General features: G+C 43.8%; 1 protein-coding gene across 1 annotated transcript in view; it reads left to right on the top strand.

Moving 5' to 3' along the window:
- The window catches only part of plxnb2a.1 (plexin b2a, tandem duplicate 1), a 112,164-nt gene that overhangs the window by 31,808 nt on the left and 56,487 nt on the right, over positions 1–23,869 (top strand). Inside the window, exons 2-3 of the mRNA XM_086146529.1 lie at positions 2,063–2,114; positions 13,941–13,991. The gene's annotated coding sequence lies outside the window, so the exon portion shown is untranslated. The remainder of the gene's footprint in view (positions 1–2,062; positions 2,115–13,940; positions 13,992–23,869) is intronic.

Here is a 23,869-nt window from a genome sequence, read left to right as displayed (position 1 = left end):
CGGGCTTCCTCCTGCGCATTAAAACCGTCAAAGTCGTCTTCTTCGGTGTCAAGGGTTGAACGGACTCAGAATTTCCCGGTCATTTCATCGGTCCGATGTGACGAGGATAAATGTTTTAGCGGCGTGAAGCTCGTTAGCCCCCCCCCGCCCAAAAAAAAGTCCATATATAAGCCGCATCGTTGTTTACGTGAAAAAAAAAACGCGGCTTATCGTCCGGAAATTATGGTACACTTTTTTATACATACATATGTTTATGCACTTTTGTATATATACACATATTTGTATATGTGTATATATATGTATATACACTTTTTTATTATTTATTTATTGAAAGTGTGTGTGTGTGTATATATATATATACATATATATATATATATATAATTTACACTTTTTTATTATTTATTTATTTATAAAAAAAATCTATGAAAAAATTTGTATGTGCATATATATACAATACATATACATATATATGTATATATATGTTTATGTATTGGCAGTTCTACTCTGGTGGTTGTGTCTATACATGGCCCTTTGATTGACAGGTGACCCGTCCAGGTCAACACCCACTGCGCGCCATGTGAGCAGGATGTATGGATGAATGAATGAATGAATGAATGAATGAATGAATGAATGAATAATTAACTACTGTTAACTTATAGGGGAGTCAGACTGACACCACTGCAGTACTTTCCTGTTTATGACCGTGGAGCCGATGGTAATTAAAGCGTAATTAATATAAAACCCTCGTAGAACAAACAGCAGACAGTGTAATTAAAGTATCAGGCGGATAGGGCCGCCGAATTAAAACGACAAAAGAAAACAAGAATATTGATTTTAAAATAAAGGCCCGGTTTGGGTTAATTTGATCAAAGTTTTGTTTGCGTTTCAAATCGGGGGAAAAAAATAAAGGTTAAAACCGGGTTGATGGGCAGATAAGGAGTCGGACCAGACGGACAGGTCACACACACACACACACGCACACACGTGCGCACACAAACACACACACACACACTTACCCTCGGCACGTTGTTCGCTTTCACCGGGTTTCATCATTAGCTGCACATTGTGACACATTTCTTACCTCAACCTGGCAACGCGCCCCGCTGCGCCGCTCCGCCCGCTCCCATAGCTGGCGTTCCTCAGATAAGACACGGCCAGGAACAGTGATTTACAAGGCAGCTGGCCTCCCACCCGCCCTGCTGCGTGCATGCGTGTGTGTGTGTGTGTGTGTGTGTGTGTACGCGGAGGAGTCAAAGACCGCCGCCCTAATAAAGCATAATAAAATACTCCACTGCCAAAACCAAATCCAGCCACAAATCACAGGGTGTGTGACAGCTGATGTGTGTGTGTGTATGTGTGTGTGTGTGTGTGTGTGTGTGTGTGAGTGTGTGTGTTCACCATATCCGAAGACGTCTGCTCCAGTTGTGCTGGGCATAAATCTGTCTCCTCCTAGCCGTTTGAAGGTCTTTCTTCAGGTCCCCTTCAATTGTGTGTGTGTATGAAGACACACACACACACACACACACACACACACACACACACACACACACACCAGGTGGTTTTGGTCGATTGTTTTCTTAAAATGAATGATCGGACGATTATTTTCTTAAAATTTTTAATTTCTTTCCCCCTTTTTTCCCGCATTCCACCAGTAGGTGGGAGCGGCTCTGACCCGCTGACCTTTGACCCCCGGGAAGCCAGGGTGGTGTCGGGGGTCGACAGAATGGATGTTGTTCGATAAATTCATTCTAGACGAAGTCTAATGAGTCACAGCACGGAGGCAAAGGGGTGTAATATCTTTGCGGTGTGTGTGTGTGTGTGTGTCAAGTACCCCTCCAATGTAATTGTGAAGTGTTTGTGTATGTGTGTGTGTGTGTGTGTGTCCTCCTCTGTCCTGGACTTCGGAGTCCCGCCGTTGTTTGTTATGTGGCAGGAGGAAATATTTACCCAGTGGGTTTTGAACCATCCACCCCGATGGCAGCGCTTTTACGGCAAAGATAATAAAATGATTTAAAATGAAATCGGTCGCCGTCTCTAACCGGGGTTTTGTGTTTGTGTGCAGGACGAGCCTTCGCGTCATCCAACTTCCCTCGAACCTCAACATCGCCGACAAGGTGAGGATTTTCATCCATCTCGTTCATATGTGTTTTTATTCTTTGTATTTAATCGTATTTCATCACAACGCTTGTCAGTAAAGGATATTTCCTTTCCCCAAGCCTCGCAGAGTCACCATACTACGCTCTAGTTAGCTAACGTTGTTAGCCAACCGCTACCCCGATGCCCTTAATTTTCGTTTTTTTTTTCCTTCTCCTGGGTGTAATGACCCGACCGGCTTCACGGGGGCGCTCTATTTGTGTTGATAAATTTTAAATGACAAACTCTCCCCCCTCCCCGGGGCTCTTTTTGGTTAAACGACTCCATAAAGCTGGCCCATTAGGCCTGGAGCTGCTGCGTCGACACATCGCTAACACTTAGCTAATGGACGGGCGTAAACACGGGGAATGAATGAATAAAAGTCAAAAGTTTCTGGTTCTGATCTTGTTGCTGACTGGGTTTTCCAGATTGTCTCCAGGTTCAATGAAAATTAAATAATCTGTAGGTTTGAATGAGAAGATCCTTTGCATGATTTTCTTTCATTTATTTTTTATTTATTTATTTATTTTTTTATTATATTTTCCCTAATTCTTTGTTCGTGAAAACTAATTGGCGAGTAAAGAATTTCGGATTTCTGATTCCGATCGAATTCACACTTTTCCATTTTGCACTTTGATTGACAGCTTACACATCTAGGCTAAGCCCCGCCCACTGCACTGAGGGACAGCTGTGATTGGCCACAGCGGAAACATTTAATTTTAATTTTTTTCAGATTCATTCGCTCGTGCAGTTGCACCAGGTCCAGGGGAATCGATCGGTCGTGATCAGAATGAAGCCGATCACTTCGATCAGCGCTCAACGGTTCGGTTCCCAGGCGTGTTATTTAACACCGATCATTTTATATTTTTACTTTTTCGTTCTTGCCCTTTCAGTCCCAAACTTCCAAGCGTCCTTCATTCTCCGTCCAAACTGCCACTTCTCACATTGTTGCTTTTTTTTTTTTTTTTTTTCCCATACAAACAGAACAAAAACGTCTGGTTCCCCCCAAGTACTTACAGCCGCGATTGTCCTGTTTCCATAGCGATGCCATATTTTATATCACAGCGCAAATACGAGCGCTGGGTCTGAGAAAAATGGTAATGCGCGGAAATAGTTCGAGGTCGAGGGAAATAAATGTTGTTTCTCGTAAAGAAAAGCAGAAATATAAATATTAGCGCAGGCGGTTTGTCGGTTGGGAAAATATTTGAACAGAATTAACAGAATTAGAGTTTCATTTGATTGTTGCCTCTTTGCGCGTCAGAACCTTCTGTTCGCTTTTACTGTTAAACTTCGTACGGGTGTAAAAAAAAAAAAAAAAGAACATCACACTTCCTGTGGGGAAGTTGCTGCGGCAGGAAGTCCAACTTGTTTACATTTTTAATTTTTTTCGGCGTGGGCGTCTGTGAGCGAGTCTCCGAGGGGTTCTGCAGCTGCGAGGACGGGGGGACGGGGGAGTCCGGCGTTGGCGTCTCCGTGGATCCGAAGCCGAGAGGCCGATCGGTTGCAAAATGCGAAGCAGGTGTTCCCGTCCGGGTCCGACGAGGGTGGATTTATGGTTCCGGTCACGGAAGAGAGAGGGGGATCTGACTGGAGTTCGGGGACTCCCCGCTGTAGACCCGGGGCCCCGGCGGTCCCGGTCCCGGGGATCCGGGTCAAAGGTCACACCTGCTGACTTGGAATTTGAAACTAAGAAAACACAATGGAGGACTTGGCAATTTTCCTGGATTCATTTAGCCCCGAACTGTCGTTCCACGACTGGAACTGCTGTCTTTGGTACTGAAACGGCTGTTTTGGTTCCCCTTATTATCTGTTCTGTTTGTGCTTGGTCCTGAAACTGCAGCTGGAGGTCCTGATAGTGCAGCATCAGGTCCTCCTACTGCAACAAGAGGTCCTGAAACTGCTTTTTATGGCCCTAAAAGTAAGTGCTTGGACCTCATACTGCAGCAGGAGGTCCTGATAGTGCATCAGATGGTCCTCATATTGCATCAAGAGGTCCTGAAACAACGGTTTTGGGTCCCCATATTGTCTCTTTCGCCCTGAAAGTAAGTGCTTGGGCCTCATACTGCAGCTGGAGGTCCTGGGAGTGCAACAGGAGGTCTGGATACTGTAGCTGGTGGTCCTATAGTGCAGCAGGAAGTCCTCATTCTACATCAAGAGGTCCTGAAACTACTGTTTTGGGTCCTTGTATTATCTGCTTGGCCCTGAAAGTAAGTGCTCTGGCCTCATACCACAGCTGGAGGTCCTAAATCTGCAGCTGGTGGTCCTATAGTGCAGCATGAAGTCCTCATTCTACATCAAGAGGTCCCGAAACTACTGTTTTGGGGTCCTTGTATTATCTGCTTGGCCCTGAAAATAAGTGCTCTGGCCTCATACTGCAGCAGGAGGTCCTAAAAGTGCAGCAGGAGGTCCTAAAAGTGCAGCAGGAGGTCCTGAAACAACGGTTTTGGGTCGCAGTATGGCCATGAAAGTAAGAGCTTGGTCCTCATACAGCAGCTGGAGGTCCTGAGAGTGCAACAGGAGGTCTTGATACTGTAGCTGGGGGTCCTATAGTGCAGCAAGAAGTCCTAAAACTACTGTTGGGTTATCTATTTGTTACCAAGTTAGTGCTTGGTCCTCATACTGCAGGGTATGGTCTTGATCCTCTTGCTGTGGGTCCTTGTAGTGCAGCAGGAGGTCCTGTAACTACTGTATCCGGTCACAGTATAATCTCTTTGGCCCTGAAAGTAGGTGCTTGTTCCTGGACCTTCAGCAGGAAGACCCAAAACTGCTGTTTTGGGTCCTTGTATCGTCTGTTTGGCACCGAAGCTCCAGCAGGAGGTCCTGATACTGTTGTGCCCGCAGAGACTTCCTGGCTGGCAGCAGCAGAGGAAGAAGCAGAAGAAGCTTCCTCTTGAAGGGTTCCTCTTGCTTCTTGGTTGACGGTGCACTTTGCTACCGGACCCTCGAGGGCAGCGGCGAATCACCACATGGCTCCTGGCGGCGCCGTCTTCCTCCCACTCGCCGCCAGGATACACTCTGAATATTGTATCGCCGCGACTGTAATATTCACCGTTTCCTTGAATATTGTATGAGAATACATCAGAATTCAGAGACCGTCCTTGCCCGAGGTGGCGGATGGACGGAGTGGGGGGGGGGGAACATCAAGACTCGCTCACAATAAAGCAGGAAATGTGAAAAGGAGCGCGGCGAGCAGGCGGGCGTCCTCGCCGCTAATGACTCCTACAATTATGCAACGCCTGCGACGACCCTTTTAGCGCGGAGAAAGATTTCGGCCTCGTCAGATAACGGCGCCGCCCCGCCACTTCCCTCCCTGGTCGTCTGGCTTCGGAGTCAGATTATGCGGAGCGTCCTTGAAAGCATGAACCAGAAATCAAATGTCCACTGACTGTTCATTGAGATGATTGACAGATTTGACAGACCGATATGTTAAAATGACCAATTTATCCCTTCCACAAACCAATTGCTTTAAATCCTTCAACTTCCCCAAAAAGAAAGAGCCGAAACGTGGTTAACAAAGTTCCTGGAACCCTCTAGAAAAAAGCGTTTCTGCTGCCTCTTCCTGAGTCTGTTGGAAAACGCGAGTTTCCCATTGACCCCGTCCGAGCCGGGAAAGGACTGGTGAGGAGGCTGACGTCGCTCAGCTCACCTCCCCCGGAGGAATGCGAGGAAGGTTGAGCAGAAGCAGATGTCCCGGGGCCGCCGCCGCCGCCGCCGCCGCCGCCGCCGCCAGCCCGCCCCTCGGCCCCGGCACGGCGTGGAAAAATAAGACCGCGGTGAAATGAGTTCATCCGGTCGGGGGCAGCGCGTGGAGTTTTAATTTACAGAAAAGTAAACAGACGCTCTTTTTGACATTTCCTGAGCGGGGTTCGCTAGGTTTGCACATCTCTTGAATGTTTGCACGTCCCTTCATGACATTTGAATGAGAGGGTGAATGATTGCATTTTTCCAGATGACGTATGAATGCCAGTGAATGGTTGGATGTCGAAATATATTGTTTTTTTAATGAAAGGGTGAATGTTTGCATGGCTCTATATGGCAAGTGAATGTTGGACGTCTATTGGCATTAAATAAAAGGGTGACTGTTTACATTTCTCACCATGATGTTCAAATGAGAGGGTGAATGTTTGCATGTCAACATAATATCTGAATGAGAGGGTGAATGTTTGCTTGGCTCTATATGGCAAGTGAATGTTGGACATCTAATGGCATTAAATAAAAGGGTGAATGTTTGCATTTCTCACCGTGATATTTAAATGAAAGGGTGAATGTTTGCATTTCTTACCGTGATATTTAAATGAGAGGGTGAATGTTTGCATGTCTCTGTGTAGTCCTGTGATTTACAGGTTCGGAATTACGTGCGCTCCTCATGATCCTAAGTGCAGGATAACGAATAATAACAATGACGAATGAATGCCAGTGAATGGTTTGATGTGGAAATATATTGTTTTTTTAATGAAAGGGTGAATGTTTGCATGGCTCTATATGGCAAGTGAATGTTGGATGTCTATTGGCATTAAATAAAAGGGTGAATGTTTGCATTTCTTACCATGATATTTAAATGAGAGGGTGAATGTTTGCATGTCTCTATGTAGCCCTGTGATTTACAAGTTCGGAATTACGTGCGCTCCGCATGATCCTAAGTGCAGGATAACGAATAATAACGAATGAATGAATAAATATTTTATCTAACTTTGGCTATAACGGGCTCATTTTTTGTTCGTCATCCTTCGTCAACTCACTGAAGGTGCGTGTGTGTGTGTGTTTCTCGCAACCCATTTTCCACCTGAATATCCCGACCCGCAAAAGGATTAAACGTTACCTCCTTCCCTGCCCCAGGGTGTTGCCTTCAAATCTGGAGAAAAAGAGTTTTTATTGGGGACGTGACACTCCAGAGACCGGAAAGCAGAGAGAAGCCTTAATTCTCCCGGCATGACGGCGCATCCTCCTCGTCGTATCTTCAATTCCTTTATCATTTCCTGCTCTCTTTGCTTTCCCCGACGTATCTCTGTAAACAAAGAGATCTCTCCGCCGGCACGCGGCCGCTTTTTTTTCCCCGTTTTTTTTTCCCCCCGTCGACGGCGGCTGATAGACGCCCCTTCCACGTTTCCTGTCTGGCGGTCGGACAAACCGCCACGTCTGCGTTGAACTCCTCGCCTCTTATCTGGGCGCCGACTCTCTCCTCCACCACCCTTCGTTCCATTCAACGGCGAAAAATCGGAAGGCGGTTTTTCGGGTTTTTCTACGAAGGCGGAGGGCTTCCCCCGAGTGCGTACGTTGATGTAATCCAGCAGCGTAACACTTGGCCCTGGGGAGCGACTGGGGCCCCGCTGGCCGAGGGCCCTGCAGGCCAGGACGCTCGATGGGTGAACATCATAATTCCATGGATTATGCCTGAAAATGAAAAAGCGGTAAATTAGTTTAAAAGTGGATGCTGGAGGAGCATCAGCAAAAATGTGAGTTCCTCCGACATTTCCATGGAATATAGATATATATATAAAATATCTATATTTTTAATAAAAAATATATAAAAAATTATAAATTAATTAATAATAATAATTATTATTATATATTTTTTGTAAAAAAAAAAAAAAAAAGGGAAAATGAATGTTTCCCATTCAAGTGACAGGATGCTAGAAAACCAATTTTCCCTGCAGCCTCCATCGTTACTTTTACATTGGAAAGAAATAAAATAAATGAAAATTAATTGGAACATTAATTTAGAAAATTCAGGAAAAAAAAAATGACAGGATCTGTGTCTCTTCGTCTCTTTTCTTCAGTCAAAAAGTGACCTATTTTAAACTCATAAAGAGGACAAGGGCTCTGCTCCAGGAGGTCATGTGACTCCCGCCCCTGTTTCAAACTAGCCCGAACCGCCACTTCCCATTGGCCGGTTGGTCTGTCACTCAGGGATGAGGAAGGGCTTACAGGAGCATTTCAGCTACAGGCATGCTGATGACATGGTTACAGGCGTGTTGATCGACATGGTTGCAATCGTTTTGATTGACACGGTTACATGTGTATTGATCGACATGGTTGCAGTCGTTTTGGTCGACATGGTCACATGCGTGTCTATCGTCGTGGTTACAATCGTTTTGGTTGACATGGTTACATGCGTGTCGATCGATACGGTTGCAATCGTTTTGGTTGAAATGGTAACATGCGTGTCGATCAACATGGTTGCAATCGTTTTGGTTGACATGATTACAGGCGTGTCGATTGACATGGTGAATGTCATGGTTACAGACGTGTCGATTGACACGGTTGCAATCGTTTTGGTTGACATGGTTACATGCGTGTCGATCGACATGGTTGCAATCGTTTTGTTTGACGTGGTCACAATTGTTTTGATCAACATACTTACAGGCATGTTGATTGACACAGTGACTGACTTGGTCACGGGTATGTTGACTGACACGAATGTAGGCATGTCGATTGAAATTGTTACAGATTATTGATCGACACGGTGACTGACATGGAGACAGGCGTGTTGATCGACATCGTTACAATCATTTTGATAGACATTGTTACGGGTGTGTCGATAGACATTGTTACCCATTTGGTGATTGATACGGTTACAGGCGTGTTGCCTGACATGGATACAAGCGTGTTCACTGATGTGTTGTTCCAGCTATCAAGCGATCAGTCAATCCATCTTATTGATCGCTTACAAACGATGAAACGCTTACAAATAAGCGATGGTGCGAATGTGAAGCAGCACTTACATGAAAGCAGTGCAGTCAAAGGGGCCTCACAAGCCAACCCGTGTGTGTGTGTGTGTGTGTGTGTGTGTGTGTGTGTGTGTGTGCAGTCGAGTCAAGACGATGGAGGGATGAATGAAAAAAAGAGTTACTCTGTTGTGTTTGGCAAATGGGTCAAAGGAAGTGGAGGGTGTGTGTTTTCTGGGTGTGTGTATATGTGTGTGTGTGTCTATTGGATGTTTCTCAGCTGAGGACACATTCCCAGGCGGCGTGTGTGTGTGTGTGTGTGTGTGTGTGAGAGAGAGTGAGAGAGAGAGGAGGAGGGAGTGAGTTGATAGCGCATAACTTAATTCCACGGGGAAGCCAGAGTAACACGGCCTGTGTTTGCTGTCCTAATTGCTTAAAAAATCCAAAAGTAAAACACACACACACACACACACACACACACACACACACACACACACACACAATCAAGCTGCCGAAAATCCTCTGTTTAAAAAAGGACTTGTCGGAGTTTTATCTCAGTTTTTTTTCTACTCAGGTTTCGTCTCGCCTTTTTTCTCGATCCTGACTTCGGCTCCTTTTTATTTCCCGCCTTATCTTTTTTTATTCACCCCACCATCATTGTTTTCTAAAACTTTTTAGTCTTTAAAATCTACTCTCTGGCTCCCTGATTCAAACAGGAAGTGACCTCACTTTTTTTTTTTTTTTTATATATATTATGTTGTCTTTCCTTGGTGTCCATCGTGACATGGAAATAAAATACTGTCAAAACTCTGGAATTCTGGGCGTCGTCTTATGTCCACAGTTGCCATGGTTACCCCAAGCCCCACCTCAAAATCGCCCATTCCCCGCCATTCGAAGGAATGTCGTCGACCCGCCTCACTTTCTAGGCGGTGATCTTTGCCGTTGCCATGGAGATGCACGCGATAATTGTGTCGCATCCTTCCCTAACGTTTGACGATATCGTTCCGTTTATGTCATCGCTGAATTATCCAAATAATTCAGACGGTTACGTCACACGACGTCATCGGGCCACCGGCTCCGTTAGCTTTGTGGGGTTGATCAGCCGACTGGGTGTCGTCTGATTGGACGGTAGGGGGAACGGTCGATGCTAACGGCTAACGGTCGTCGTCCTCAAGTAATGTATCATTGGGAGGAATCGAGCGTCGTCCACAAGGCGGCGCCCTTTATGCTAGTTTTTAGCACCGGCGTTCAATGACTTTGCCGTGCCTTTAACCGTCGACGGGATGTGGAAGTTGAGCTTCGACCTCGTCGGCGAGCCTCGCTCAACGCCTGCGGTCGATCTGCTTGCGACTTTATCTTCCGATCCCGGTTCCAGGTCCTTTTAATCGCGGCGTAACACTGGTGTTTCCTCCTCCGCCGATGGAGAGAGAGTGCTGGCAGCCATTGTTCCTTGGCACTGCTCCTGTATTTTGTCTGCTTTTCGCCTGCGTGGAGGTCGGGACGGCGTGCAATCTGGACCCGCTGCGTGGATCTGCCCGCCGTCTGTCCTCCGATCACGTCAACTCGCGCAGACAAAACCTGCCCGAATGGAAATCCCATTTATTCGGATTTTTTTTTTCCTTTTAAAAAATTGGGAAAAATCAGCGTCAGACAAAAAAAATCCTCAAGTTTCTTTAAATCAAAACAGCATTAAGCCCCGGCCTCCTCCTCCTCCTCCACCTCCTCCTCCTCTTCTTCTTCTTCTTCTTCTTCGTCCTGCTGTCGCTCTTTTCCTCCAGTTGTTGAATCTTATTAAAGACATGGAAATTGAAAAGGAGGGAGGCTGAGAGGAGGTCAGCGCCAGGCGAGCGCCGCTCCCGAATCCACAATGAGCCCCCGGGAATTTTAATAAACGCTGTGAAACGTCAGGGAGATATTTTTTTTTATTATTTTTCTTTAAGTTACAGTGTGTGTGCGTGCGTTTGTGTGTGTGTGTGTGTGCAATTTGTTAAAAAGTTACAATTGTGACTTGTAGCCTTATCTCATACCTTCAGAGGAAGAGACCAGAGAGGTTTACGAGCCCACATATACACACACACACACACACTCACACACACACACATGCTAATAAAGATTGCATTGGGATAATGACTTCCCGCCTTTTTATAAAATCAGCTACAGACATGGGAAAAACATATCAATAAAAGAAATATTAGTCAGAAATGAACACAGAAAATAGATAAGAAATGAATTAAATTAAAAAAAAAATACCAAAGAAAATGAATCTGACATGAATTGAAATAAAAAAAAAAATAAACAAAGCAAGTGAATAATAAATTCATGAAAAGAAAAGTAAAAAAAATGAGCAAAGAATGACTAACAAAATAAAGAAAATAAATTATAAATCACCCCCAAAAACGGAAGGTAAACAGTGAATTAATGAAATAATTATGAATAATGTGCTGAAGACATCAGCTAACAATCAATAATCAAACATTTTTAAATTATTGATACATATCAAGACCAATCCCAGCACTGCTCCGAACCGGTTGGTCCAAATCTTTTCCTCCCTGTTTTCATATCTACATTTTTTGGAATACTTCTCAAAAAAATGTCACATTTTCCCCCATCCATGCTCTTTATTCTCTGTAAATTCTTGCAGTTTCCAATTTGGTTGATTGACACTTCATTTATTTATCAATCTCAGCCATTTCTGGAGCTTTCCTGCTCTTTTTTTTCCCGTCCATATACGGTATTTGTTTGCAAGAACCATTCTTTCATTCTAATATCGCGGGGATTCTTCATTAATCGTTTTTCTGGAAATATTATGTTTTCTCCCATATTCATTTTGACTCCTCGTGCACATAAAATGCTAAATAAACTTTTTCTGGATGGGAGGAATGGGGGTTTTGGGGGGGAGGGGGGGGAGGATCTCACCCTCGAAAGCCCAGATGATGAATATTTATTGTATTTCTACTTTTCAACCCCACTTCCTTCCTGGCGATGGAAGGAAACAATCTCTCGACTGATGCTCCGCCATCTGGATGTTTAGATGTTGGATGTTAGATGCAATAACATATGGGCACGCAGTCAAAAAAAAAAAATTACTCTCACACACACACACACATACACACACATACACACACATACAATAGCGCAGTGCGATCCAGAGGCATATGGTTCTTTGAGATAGAGTGGGGACACACTCGGCCATTCTGCTGGAGAAACTCGAGGGCCTCGGCACCCTCAGAAGTGCTGCCAAGTAAACTTCTTCACACACAAGTACACTCGTGCGCACAAACACACACAGACACTCACACAAACACACACACACACACAAGTGCTTCACAGGCTGCTTGCTTCACTTAACACTGTAAAATCTTTCAAGTTGATCTCACTCGAAAAAAATCAGGGAAAACTGAGTGACCTGGAAAAGTTGCTGCAGCTATTAGTGTGTGTGTGTGTGTGTGTGTGTGTGCTGTTCACTGTATGGCTAAATATATTACAAGTACAAAATATCCGTGTGTGTTCAAATACGCAGCGGTGCAACAGCGCCTCCTCACCAATAAGGCGTTACTGCAGCTCCAACTATCACTTCACGCTAATTTTTCTTTGCTTAAGTTGGTAATTGTATTGATTTTTTTTTTTTAATTTTTGATTTCTCTAAAATATAGGAACATTTCCTGCAGATTACTGGCTAATTTATTCATCATTCACTAAATGTCTTCAATTAATTACCCGCAGAGTTTTGTGTTATTTCTCTTTATTATTTTTTTTTCTCCCTTAAAATTGATCATTTCTGTCTGACTTTTTGGGTGATTAATTCATCGCTTCGATTAATTCCTCGCAAATTTTGGGGGTATTTTTCTGGATCGTTCGACGCTCATCTCCCGCGGATCGCAACGCGGATTTCCAGCTAATTTCAGCCGAGTCCCTCGCAGTTAATAATAATAATAATTTATCCTTTTTTAATCCCTCGTGGGGAAATTCGTTCTCTGCATTTAATCCATCATGGATGAAACATTAGCAGTTAGCTGCCGTCCGCCGTCGGCGGGGGAGCAGTTAGGGTTTGGGTTTACCGCTACTTCCTTGTTGAGTTGTCGTCATTTAGCATGGGCGAAATTGAAAAAGTAAACAACTGTTGAGTGTTTAACCCGTCTCTTCTCCGTCTCATTAGGGCTGTTATTACAATTTTATGACTCCATTATTACTCCTACGCCGCTCAGAAAGTCTCTTTTCTCAGCACTCTGGTTGCCAGACTGATCTTTACTGCGGTTTTAGAAAGAAAAAAAAAAAAAACAATTTCAAACCCCTGCGGCTTCTCTCTTCTCTCATTATCACAAATTTAAAAAAGCCCTCTGTCTGAGTGCTTGCGTGACGAAGGGTTCTGCTCAAACCTCGGCCGCCGCCGTTTGTTATTCCAGACGCCGTCTCAACGTTTTCAAGCAGCCAACGCTCATTAATTTACTTTAATTAACATTTTGTGTTTTTTTTTTTTTTTTCTCCGGGATTTGGAAATGATCTCACTGTTTTATTCTCTTTCATTCGAGCTGGAGTTTTTAGCGAGGCGGTGATAAGGAGGGTCCGGGATGGATTTAACACACACACACACACACACACACACACGCACAGATAAGAACACACACGGCAATGAAGATGAAACCAGTACAAAAATGATCCCCCCCTCCTCCTTTTTAAAAAAAGAATAAAAAATCTCCTGAAGCTAGTTGGAAAGCGACCTGGAAATCACCAGGGATTAATTTTAAAAAATAAATGAAAAATGAATATGTGAAATAAGAATAAGTGATAAATAAATGCAGAAAAAAATTGTAAATTAAAGAAAATAGATAACAAATTTACAGAAGGAAGTTTTATTAAATGACCCCGGATAGAAGGTAAAAAAAAAAAAAAACGTTTGAAAATTAATCCGTAATTAATGTTCGCCGCTAATAAAATTTATCCACGATGGCCTGAAGGCTTCAGCAAAAAGTCTATAACAGCAGATCGCCTGGGGATGATTGATTTTGTTATTTATCAAGAAGACGTGTAAAATGACCCGGCGAAAAATCGCTAAACGTATTGATCAATCCCCCCCCCCCGGGGGGGGGGGGATGGTCACGTGTTCCCATCACGTGACCGGTGTGTGTTTGTGTGTCCCGTCAGGAGGACGTTCATGACGTCGCCGAGCGTCCGACGCCCCTGAGAGCCGAGCAGGTAGGACATGAACAAGTCCCTCCTTTTTTTACTCCTCCTCTCCTTTTCAAAGCATTTCCTGTCTTTAAGCGGCTTCGCTGGTTCCCATGGACGTCATTGGTTGTTGGTTTTAGCAGTGTGTGTGTGTGTGTGTGTGTGTGTGTGTGTGTGGTTCAGGGGTTAATTAGAGGCTTTGGGCCATTTTCAAGGAAATGAAATCTGCGCTCGTGGTCACGTGACGGAAACCTGATGCGTTGCTTTTTCTCCCGCTGGAACTGAATTCACCAGCAGGAGCTGACGTGTTCTAGTTCCTCGTTACCGGAATGAAAACATGTCGCTTTTTATTTTATTTCATTTATTTGTTTTTATTTTTATTTATTTTTTTAACATAGAGGAATCAGGAGGCTGGTGAGACAAGTGGTAGTTCCTTCAAAGACGACGCCGTTGAGTCCATGATAGAAAAGCATGCAAGATTTTCAAATATTTATTCTGCAGATCGCACAAAAGTGTGCGTGTGTGCGTGTGTGTGTGTGTGTGTGTGTGTGTGTGTGTGTGTGTGTGTTCAAAACGTAAACATTGGTAGAATCCGCAGTCTTGACTTCGCTTTCCCACGTTGGAAGGAATAAACACAGAAATGAGTTAAGTTGATCAAATCCAGGCTGTCAAAAGTTAATCTCATAGGTCGACCTCAGGCGGGTGGCAGTCACACACACACACACACACACACACACACACACACACACACACACACACACACACACACACACACATACAACCATGCATATGTCTCAGATCTGCCTTCATCCACTCCAAGTGTTGTGAAACAACAATCAAAAAATAACTAACTGTGTAATTTAAGAGTGGAACACACAATCCTGTGTGTGTGTGTGTGTGTGTGTGTGTCTGTGTGTGTGTGTGTGTGCGCTTTCTGTCCTCCATTCGTCATGCTTTGCTTCAATCCTTCTTTCCTTCAGTCCATGATTGAAACGCTTCATGTTCGGCTTTATGTTCCCAGCTTGTGGCCTGTCAGTCTCCGAGAGTGCGCTCTCACACACACACACGCACACACACACACACACACACACACACACACACACACACACACACACACACACACACACACACACACACGCACACACACACACACAGGATTGTGTCTCTGGACAACGGTTTCTTCCACTCTTAAATTACACACATAGTTATTTTTGATTATTGTTGTTTGGGAATTTCAACCCCCAGCCCCCGCACACACACACCTACGCCTGCACCCACACACACATACACGTACACACACACACACACACACACACACAAATTCACGCACACAGACACACACAGCTAGAAGCGGAAATAATGTGCTTCTTCATGGAAGGTCTTTGTTTACGTTTTTTCTTAGGAAACCAGACTCCTTCTTTCCAAATACCTGTGTTTATATGTGTGTGTGTGTGCGTGTGTGTGTGTGTGTGCGTGTGTGTGTGTGTGTGTGTGTGTGTGTGTGTGTGTGTGTGTGTATGTGTGTGTGTGTGTCAGCACAAACAGAAACATAAAGATGTTGCCGTTTGCTCAGACGGACGCAGAATCTCAGTCCAAAGTTCTGGTAGCCACAAGATGTAGCCTCTGCTAGGCTAGTAGCATTAGCTTTACGGCAGGGAGCCATTATGGTAGTTAAGCAATATAAAAAAATAAATAAAAGTAAAAATGTAAATTATTTGGATGACTAGGGTTTTGAGCTTTTAGCTTCTAGCATTTCCTCTCAGCATACAACAGCATGGCTAATGGCGTTAGCTTACCTCGTGACCCCAGTCCATACTCGCGCTAAGGCTAGTAGCCTGTTGATGTTGAATCAGTTTATGAACCAATCAGGATGTAGATGACACTGCTAGTGAGTTAGCCTGCCTACTAACATTACTCCTGGTGAACAACGCAAAACTTTTGCCTTTTTGGGCGATATTTTTGTTCTGACCGTGACATTTTATAGCAAAATGCTTTTCATAAAAAAGCGCCAACTTTTTTCTTGTTTTATCACATTTGCATTTAATTCAGGCAATTATTGATCAGATGCTTATTGATGCCGATCAACAGGAAGAGACCTCCGATCCGTTAATCTCGGACTTCCTGTTTCATTTGTACCAAAACAAATTCACTTGCCACCTCCCTCACGTCCGCCTGGCGGGTCGCTGGACTCTTCTGTTCCATGTGCGGTAATTGGAAGCTGAAGTCGGGGCGGCGCCGTTACCGTGGAGACGGACGGCGAGCGTCGGAGGAACCTGGGAGCTGGGGAACGTTATGGTACCGGGAACGTCAATACCGACCTTTTGCGGCTCCATCAGTCAAACCGTCATGGCTGGGAACAAACACACGCACACACACACACTCAGGCATACAAAAACACAGGTGCTCTCACACACACACACACACACACACACACACACACACACTTCGATAAAGAGTGACACTTTGACTGGACTGGATTATCATTCTGAGGAGGGGTTGCAAAGCACACACACACACACACACACATATTGGTTCGTGCACAAACAATGAAAGACTCAGCTGACTAACATGAGACACGGACCTTAAGTGTTGAAGGTAACTTTCAACCACTGCCAGCAGGAGTGTGTGTGTGTGTGTGTGTGTGTGTGTGTGAGTGCTGTTTTTATGTTTTTTGTGTGAATCTGTCCTGCGTCTTTGTCTACGTGTGTTTGTGTGTGTGTGATGGAATACTGTGACCAGTAGTTCAGTGCGTGTGTGTGTGTGTGTGTGTGTGTTCTTTTGCGTGTGTGAGTGGTGTTTAAGTGTGTTTGTGTGTGTGTGTGAATCATTGAATGTGTATTTGTGTGTGTATGTGTGATGGAATAGTGTGAGAATCAATACAGCAGTTGGTCTGTGTGTGTGTGTGTGTGTGTGTGTGTGTGTGTGTGTGTGTGTGTGTTATGCTGACAGATGGATGGATGGATGCTCTTCCTGTGCGGTCGCTTCAGAGTATTTTCTGCTCGGTGTGAAACAGCAGTTTAGCTTCGCTGGGAGAAAAAAAACAGTGAAGTGTGTGTGTGTGTGTGTGTGTGTGTGTGTGTGTGTGTGTGTGTGCATAGGCGTGGGAGGATGGGGAGGAGGGTTTCACCCGCAGCTTTGTTGCTGCGGGAAGTTTTTCTCTTTCCCTCCCCGACTGCTTTCCCTTAAGTTTTGCCTTAAATGGCAGCAGAACCTTGAGTCTTATGCGCCGAGCCGCCGCCGGCTGCTGTCGCTACGACGTGAAAAACTGCTTTTCTCTGGAAACTAAATCCCTGCCGTAAGATTTTTACATGACTTAAAGATTCTTGTGAATATGTGAAGTATTTATCCAGTGTAAACTGTTATTATTCTCATATTGCTCTGTGTCAATCAACTTGCATTGTGGTGCGTTCAAGTATAATCCGGCAAAGCAGATGTTGCCCTACGTTTTCCCATCCATCCACTGAAATGACTGCGATTCAGAGTCACCAGTCGTCTGCTAAGAGGTGGAGATAATACTAGGACTGGCCAATGGCCGCTTAGGATCAAAAGCGTTTTTGTTTTTTTTTAAACCACAAGACGGCGGTGCATTGGAGGACCTGGTTCAGAGTGATGAAACGTTAATGATGGAATTTCCGACGGTACTTGAACACAACACCAGCATGTCATCTGTTTACCTTTTTGAGAGCCTGGTGTTCCATGTCTCTGATTGGCTGTTTTGTCAGAAGGTCCTGAACACTGATTGGCTCCTTCATTACCTGTTCCTTGACTCCGATTGGCTTAGTCACCACATGTTCCCTTCACTCTGATTGGTTGTTTCTGTTGCCTGTTGCTTGACTATCATTGGCTTTTTCATCACATGTCGCTTCTCCGTGATTGGTTGTTCATCATCACTTTGTTCACACTGATTCGGTTATTTTTGTTGTCTGTCCCTGTGCCCCGATTGGCTGATTCATCAAACATTCCATCACTCTGATTGGCTCTTTCGTCAGCTGTTCCTTTGCCCTGATTGGCGTTTTCATCTCACATTCCATCACTCTTATTGGCTCCTTCATCCCCGGCTCCTTTGCCCGGACGAGGTTGGTTCAGCTCCTGTTCTTGATCTGATTGGTTGTTCCATAACGCTTTCCCTTGCTCTGATTGGCTCTTTCACCACCTGTTCCTTTGCCCTGATTAGCTGATCCAGCGATTGTTCCTTTGCCCTGATTGGCTCCTTCATCACCAGTTCCTTTTGCCTCGATCAGCTGTTTCAGCATCGGCTCCTCTTGCCCTGATTGGCTGCTCCATCACACATTCCTTCTCTCTGATTGGCTCCTTCATCGCCTGTTCTTTTGCCCTCATTGGCCGATCCAGCACCCATTCCTTCGCTTCGATCGGCCCCCTTCGTCACCAGTTCCTCCGTCCCCACCAGCGGTTTCATGGCCAATTCCTCCCGCTCCGATTGGCCGTTCCATCGCCCGTTCCCGTGCCCTGATTGGCTGAAGGTGGGGATCAGCAACCAGAACGTGATGCATCAGACGTTGTCCGGTGAACAAACCAAACAACGCTTCCCTTTATTTACCGGTGCGACCAGAAGAAACGTGCACGCTCTTCTTCTTCTCCCGCGCTGAGAAGTAGAGCTGAATCAGGGGGAAAATCCTGCAGCTCTTTTCTATTAATAGGCCGGTCTGAAGCCGGGACGGCTGCGAGGAAAAAAAAAAAACGCCATCCGATGATTTCGGCAGCCGTTGCAGCGGCGCTGTGCGCGTGCACGTGTCAGCAACAGGTTTCAGGGTTAGGGGTTGGGGTGGGTAATGTCTTTCACTTGTGCCGGAGATGTTGATGGATTTCACAGATTTGAGGGATTTGGATAAACACCCCGGGCGTCTGCCGTCCTGCCACTTGTTTTTTTTTCTCCTTTCGGGCCTGCAGATGTTTTCGCTGAAGTCCTGCAGTGTCGTTTGATGCGTTTTTTGCAAGGTCATTTCCTTAAAGAATATACCTTTTCAGGATTTTTTTTAACACGCGGTTGATCTTTGGTCTTTATCTGCACTGGAGGACGTCTGGGGGCGGGGGGGGTCTGGCCGCTGTTACCGTGGCGACACACCTCCACCAACTTTTCGCCTTTTTTTTTTTTTAATTTGACAGACGGGCCGGGTCACCGCAGGATATGATACATATAAAAAAAAAAAAAACACTTTTGTAAACGGGGCATATCAGACTCATCTGATATTTGCTTTGAAAATAAAAACAGCATGGTTTTGAAGGCTCTGGCGTTTGCTTGCATTTCATTCACAAACCAGTTTTTCCCTGTAGATTCACGTCCAGCTCATTCATGTGTGTCAGTATGTTCACTGTAAAGGCTATTTTCAACCTTTTTTGAGTTTGAACATTTTTTAAATTTACAAAATCCTGGGGCACACCACCAGCCAAAATGACACAAATGGAACTCTAACACTGTACATATAATACATATAGTTATGATATAGTTTTTAATGCATTTATACTCACTAAGTGAGAAACCTGGGGCTGTTTTCATGAAAACACAATGCATATCCTAGCAGTAATTTTAGAAAGACACACCAGAAGCTCTTGCTCAAGCTTTACAAGCTGGCAGTATTAATGTTTCTGCCAAAGTGCGGGACTTTTTCGATTTAGCTACGAGTTCAGACACAAGGTAGCTAGCTTTGAGGGCTCTCTTGTTTACCTTTGGTTTTTCTCCCAAAAAAAAAAAAAAAAAGCCTGTTTCTCATTGTTTGTACGTAAGCGTACAAAAAAGTCAAACTGTTTGTTTTGAGCGCAAGGGTGTTTCATTCTGAGATGGCGTTTGAGCTGGCTTGGCGCTCAGGAAAATTCTCAAGTAGCTCCAAAAATAGAATAATCTCCTGTTTTATCTCCCACATTCATTGAGTATGAATTCTGCACCCATCTTTGGCGGGCCGGATTAAAAAGCCCAGCGGGCCGGATGTGGCCCGCGGACCACAGTTTGCCCGCCCCTGTGCCAGCGACATGAATTCCTGCGTGTCGGCGATAGAGCCGGGAAATTGGTAATCAATAAATAGATGAATGGAATCGTCTTTGTCCCTTCCTGTTAATGACTTGTTTAAATCAGCGACCATGTTTGATTGACAGCTGGTTATAGAGCTCGTTAGACTAATCACCAAGAATGAATGACCTTTATGTGCATGTGTGTGTGTGTGTGTTTGTGTGTGTGTGTGTGTGTGTGTCTGTCACAATCACGATAACACAATCTGTCTCTATTCAAATATATATATGTTTATATATTTATCTATATTATTTATTTATTATTAAATAGATAAATAAGATAAATGTATTTATCCATATAAATACTTATATTTAACTCTATATTTACATTTATTATAATTTCAATTTATTTATTTATTTTTATTCTTATTTATTTTATATATTTCTTTCCATATAATATTCTATAATGAACCCATTAGACTAATCACTGAGAATGACCTGTGTGTGTGTGTGTGTATGTGTGTGTGTGTGTGTGTGTGTGTAAGATGAGGCTCCATCTGTCTTTCCATTCAAATATGTACTTATTTATATATACATATACATATTTATACATTCATCTACATAGATGAACAGATATTTACAATATCTAAATAAAAATATTTTAGCAACAATATCATTTTTAAACTGATTTATAGTTCATTTTCTCTTTTTTATTTTATTTTACTTTATTTATTTTTTTTTCTTGTTCTATTTTTGTGCGTGTTGACTTTGTCCTTTTAACTGTCTCTCCTATTTCTAGTTATATCTATATTCATATTTATTGTGATTGTTGCGTTGCTGTGACAAACAAATTTCCCCTATAAAATATAATCTTATCTAAAAACATTTTTATTTGTATATTTTTTCCACATTTTTCTTCGTCGCCAGATATTTTCTGTAATTTTCCCGCTAATTATATTTTCCCTTTTTTTTTTTTTTTTTTTTTAATTTTAAACCATCATTTGAATATTTCAAGTTGAAACCAGGGTTCTTTTTCCCTCCGTATTTTTAGATGTATTCATCTTTTCTCCGCTCCTTTGTTTGCGTCTCGTCGGTTTCAGACTTATTTTTACGCCGTCTGTTTGAAATGAAAGAAAAGGAGTGTCGCGCTGCAAAGGGGAGGATGAGGAAGATGGGGGGGGGGGGGGGGGGGACTCATCGCCTCGGGGTCGATGGAAGATTCCGGAGCAGGAAGAGATTAATCCAGAAGAAGGAGATTAATTCAGTCACGGGATTAAAAGGAAAAGCCGTTAAATTAATTTCATTCGTTCATTTTCTGCCTTTTTTTCTGGATTAAATGACAGATCGGAAAATCAAAAAGAGACTAATTGAAAATGAAAATAGCTGTTTGTTCTTGCAGAAGTGGGTGGCGGTCTCGCACGTACACACACACGCATACACACACACAAACACACACACACACACACACACACACACACACACACACACACACACATGCTCAGTTTGATCCAGATGGCTGTGAGTTGAATCTAATGGGAGCCGTGAAGAGTTTAAAGATTAAGTAGTGCCAAAATGAATGTGATGGTACGATGACACACACACACACACACACACACACACACACACACACACACACAGGAACGCAGACACAGACACTCACCAGTGAAAGTGAAATGACATGAAAAGCAGCAGGGTAATTACAAACGCATACATCTGTCTGACAGTGTGTGTGTGTGTGTGTGTGTGTGTGTGTGTGTGTGTGTGTGTGTGTGTGTGTGTGTGTGATACAAGGCAGGAGACCGTGACAAATGACTGCTTCACTTTTCATCAATGCCTCCCATTTGTGTGCTTGTGTGTGTGTGTGTGTGTGTGTGTGCATGTGTGTGTGTGTCTGTGAGAGTGTGTGTTTTCATCTCCTTCAGAGATTGTTCTGAAGCATAAAGACAGATTTAAAACGATTCTCTCAAGACGATTTTCCACAAGACACACACTTCAGTGTCTGTGTGTGAATTAACGTATGTGTGTGTGTGTGTGTGTGTGTGTGTGTGTGTGTGTGTGTGTGCGTGTGTGTGATGTATTCTGTTTCTAGTCCTGACTTTATTCCCAGTTGATATTCCTCAGGATCTAAGTTCATACTTTTGTCTTTCAATGTAATTCTATTCATTCATTCATCTTTACAAATGATCCTGCTCATCTTATAGAAACAACCATTCACAAGTCCCGAAAAAGGTCAGAACAGCGAGGTCGCTGCCCATCTTTCCATCGCCGTGAGCTGCAAACATACGTCTTCACCAAACACTACCCTACTTATCGCGCTTTAAAAAACAAAACAAAAACAACAACAAAAAAAACAGAGAAATGAATGTTGTGGTTTTGAGATGGCTATTTGCTGGAGTGGTCACTTCTGACTTCTGACTACTAGTAATCCAGATCTTCAATGACTGAATTGCACTTTTGTAAGTTTTTTTGGATAAAAGCATCTTCCAAATACCTGTAATGTAACATAATGTAATGTAATGTAATGTAATGTAATGTAACGTAATGTAATGTAATGTAACGTAAGTTCACCCTCTCATTCACTTGTCATAGTGACATCCATTCACCCTCTCATTTAAACCCTTATATCGACGTATTAACATTCACCTTCTCATTCCAGCTGTAAATCACATTGTTTCTAAAATATCTTTCCCACAGAATTCCTCTTTCTTTTCTTTTTTTTTTGTCTTTCTCTTTCCTTTTCACTTCCTGCATCCCCGCGGATCCTCTCCGATCCGAGCTCTGTGCGACGACGGATGGGTCTGAAGTCACTCACATCACACGCACTTATCTTCAGTCTTAATTAATCTGCGCGTGTGTGTGTGTGTGTGTGTGTGTGTGTGTGTTTTCACTTCATTCAGCTTTAGAAGCATAAGGACGGATTTAAAAGGGGAATAAAATACTTCTCTTTAAGATGATCGTCCCTCCGAGCCATGTGTATGTGTGTGTGTTTGTGTGTGTGTGTGCGCGCGTGCACGCGCTTGTCCTCCTCTATTCATCCATTCAAACACAAGCCGGAGGATCCAGTAAGAAAACGTCGCTTCAGGCGGGATTCTTAATCCCGGGATCATTTTCGCTGTCACCATGTTGAATAAACTCTTCCTCTTCTTCTTCTCCTCCCTCTGCCGTGACTCCTCTTGTCTTTTCTCTCCGCTTTTTTTTTCTCCAGCCTCATTTAAACTCATTTTTTAGTGTTCTTCAGTCCGCTAGGTGAAGGAGGTCAGCATCGAAGGCTTAAAATTGTCCGTAGGTGTGAATTAGGAAGTGGATGCGGCCCTGTGATTGACAGCTGACCTGCTCCGCCCCCTCGTCCCAACGACAGCTGTGATTGGCTGGGAGGGGGAGGAGGAGGAAACTGTCACTCCCATCTGATGGGAAGTTCAGAAGCACTCAAAGACATTTGGTGTGTGTGTGTATATGTGTGTGTGTGTTTCGTCTTCTTAGAATATCTAAACTTTTTACTTCGGGTCGTTATGTTTCTTTTTCCTCCTTCTGTCCTCCATCCTTCTGTCCTCCATCCCTCCATCTTTCTTCCATCCCTCCTTCTGTATCAGGAGGATTACAAGGGTTTTGTGTTTCGGTGGGAGGAAAGATGAGGAGGACGAGTGGAGATAAAGAGTGCAGTTGAAAAGAGGGAAGGTTTGGTGACGAAGAAGAGGAAGAGGAGGAGAAGAGAGTCTTGTTTTCTTTACAGCGTCAACTTTTTCCTACTTTTTCCCTTCTTCACTAATTCTTTCACTCCCTTTGTACTCACTAATCTGTGGGTTTAGGGTGTTAACACACACACACACACACACACACACACACACACACACACACACACATATACAAAGAGTGGCCTTATAATTCAATTCCCTGATTGGAAATACAACACCCAACACACCCTTCACTGTCAGTCAACACACACA

The sequence above is a fragment of the Fistularia commersonii genome, chromosome 5 (genome assembly GCF_037954325.1).
Source record: "Fistularia commersonii isolate RoL2024-O1a breed Wild chromosome 5, RoL_Fcom_v1.0, whole genome shotgun sequence".
Lineage (NCBI taxonomy): Eukaryota > Metazoa > Chordata > Actinopteri > Syngnathiformes > Fistulariidae > Fistularia > Fistularia commersonii.
Note: the sequence above shows the minus strand (reverse complement) of the source record. Positions and strands in the feature narration are given on the sequence as shown.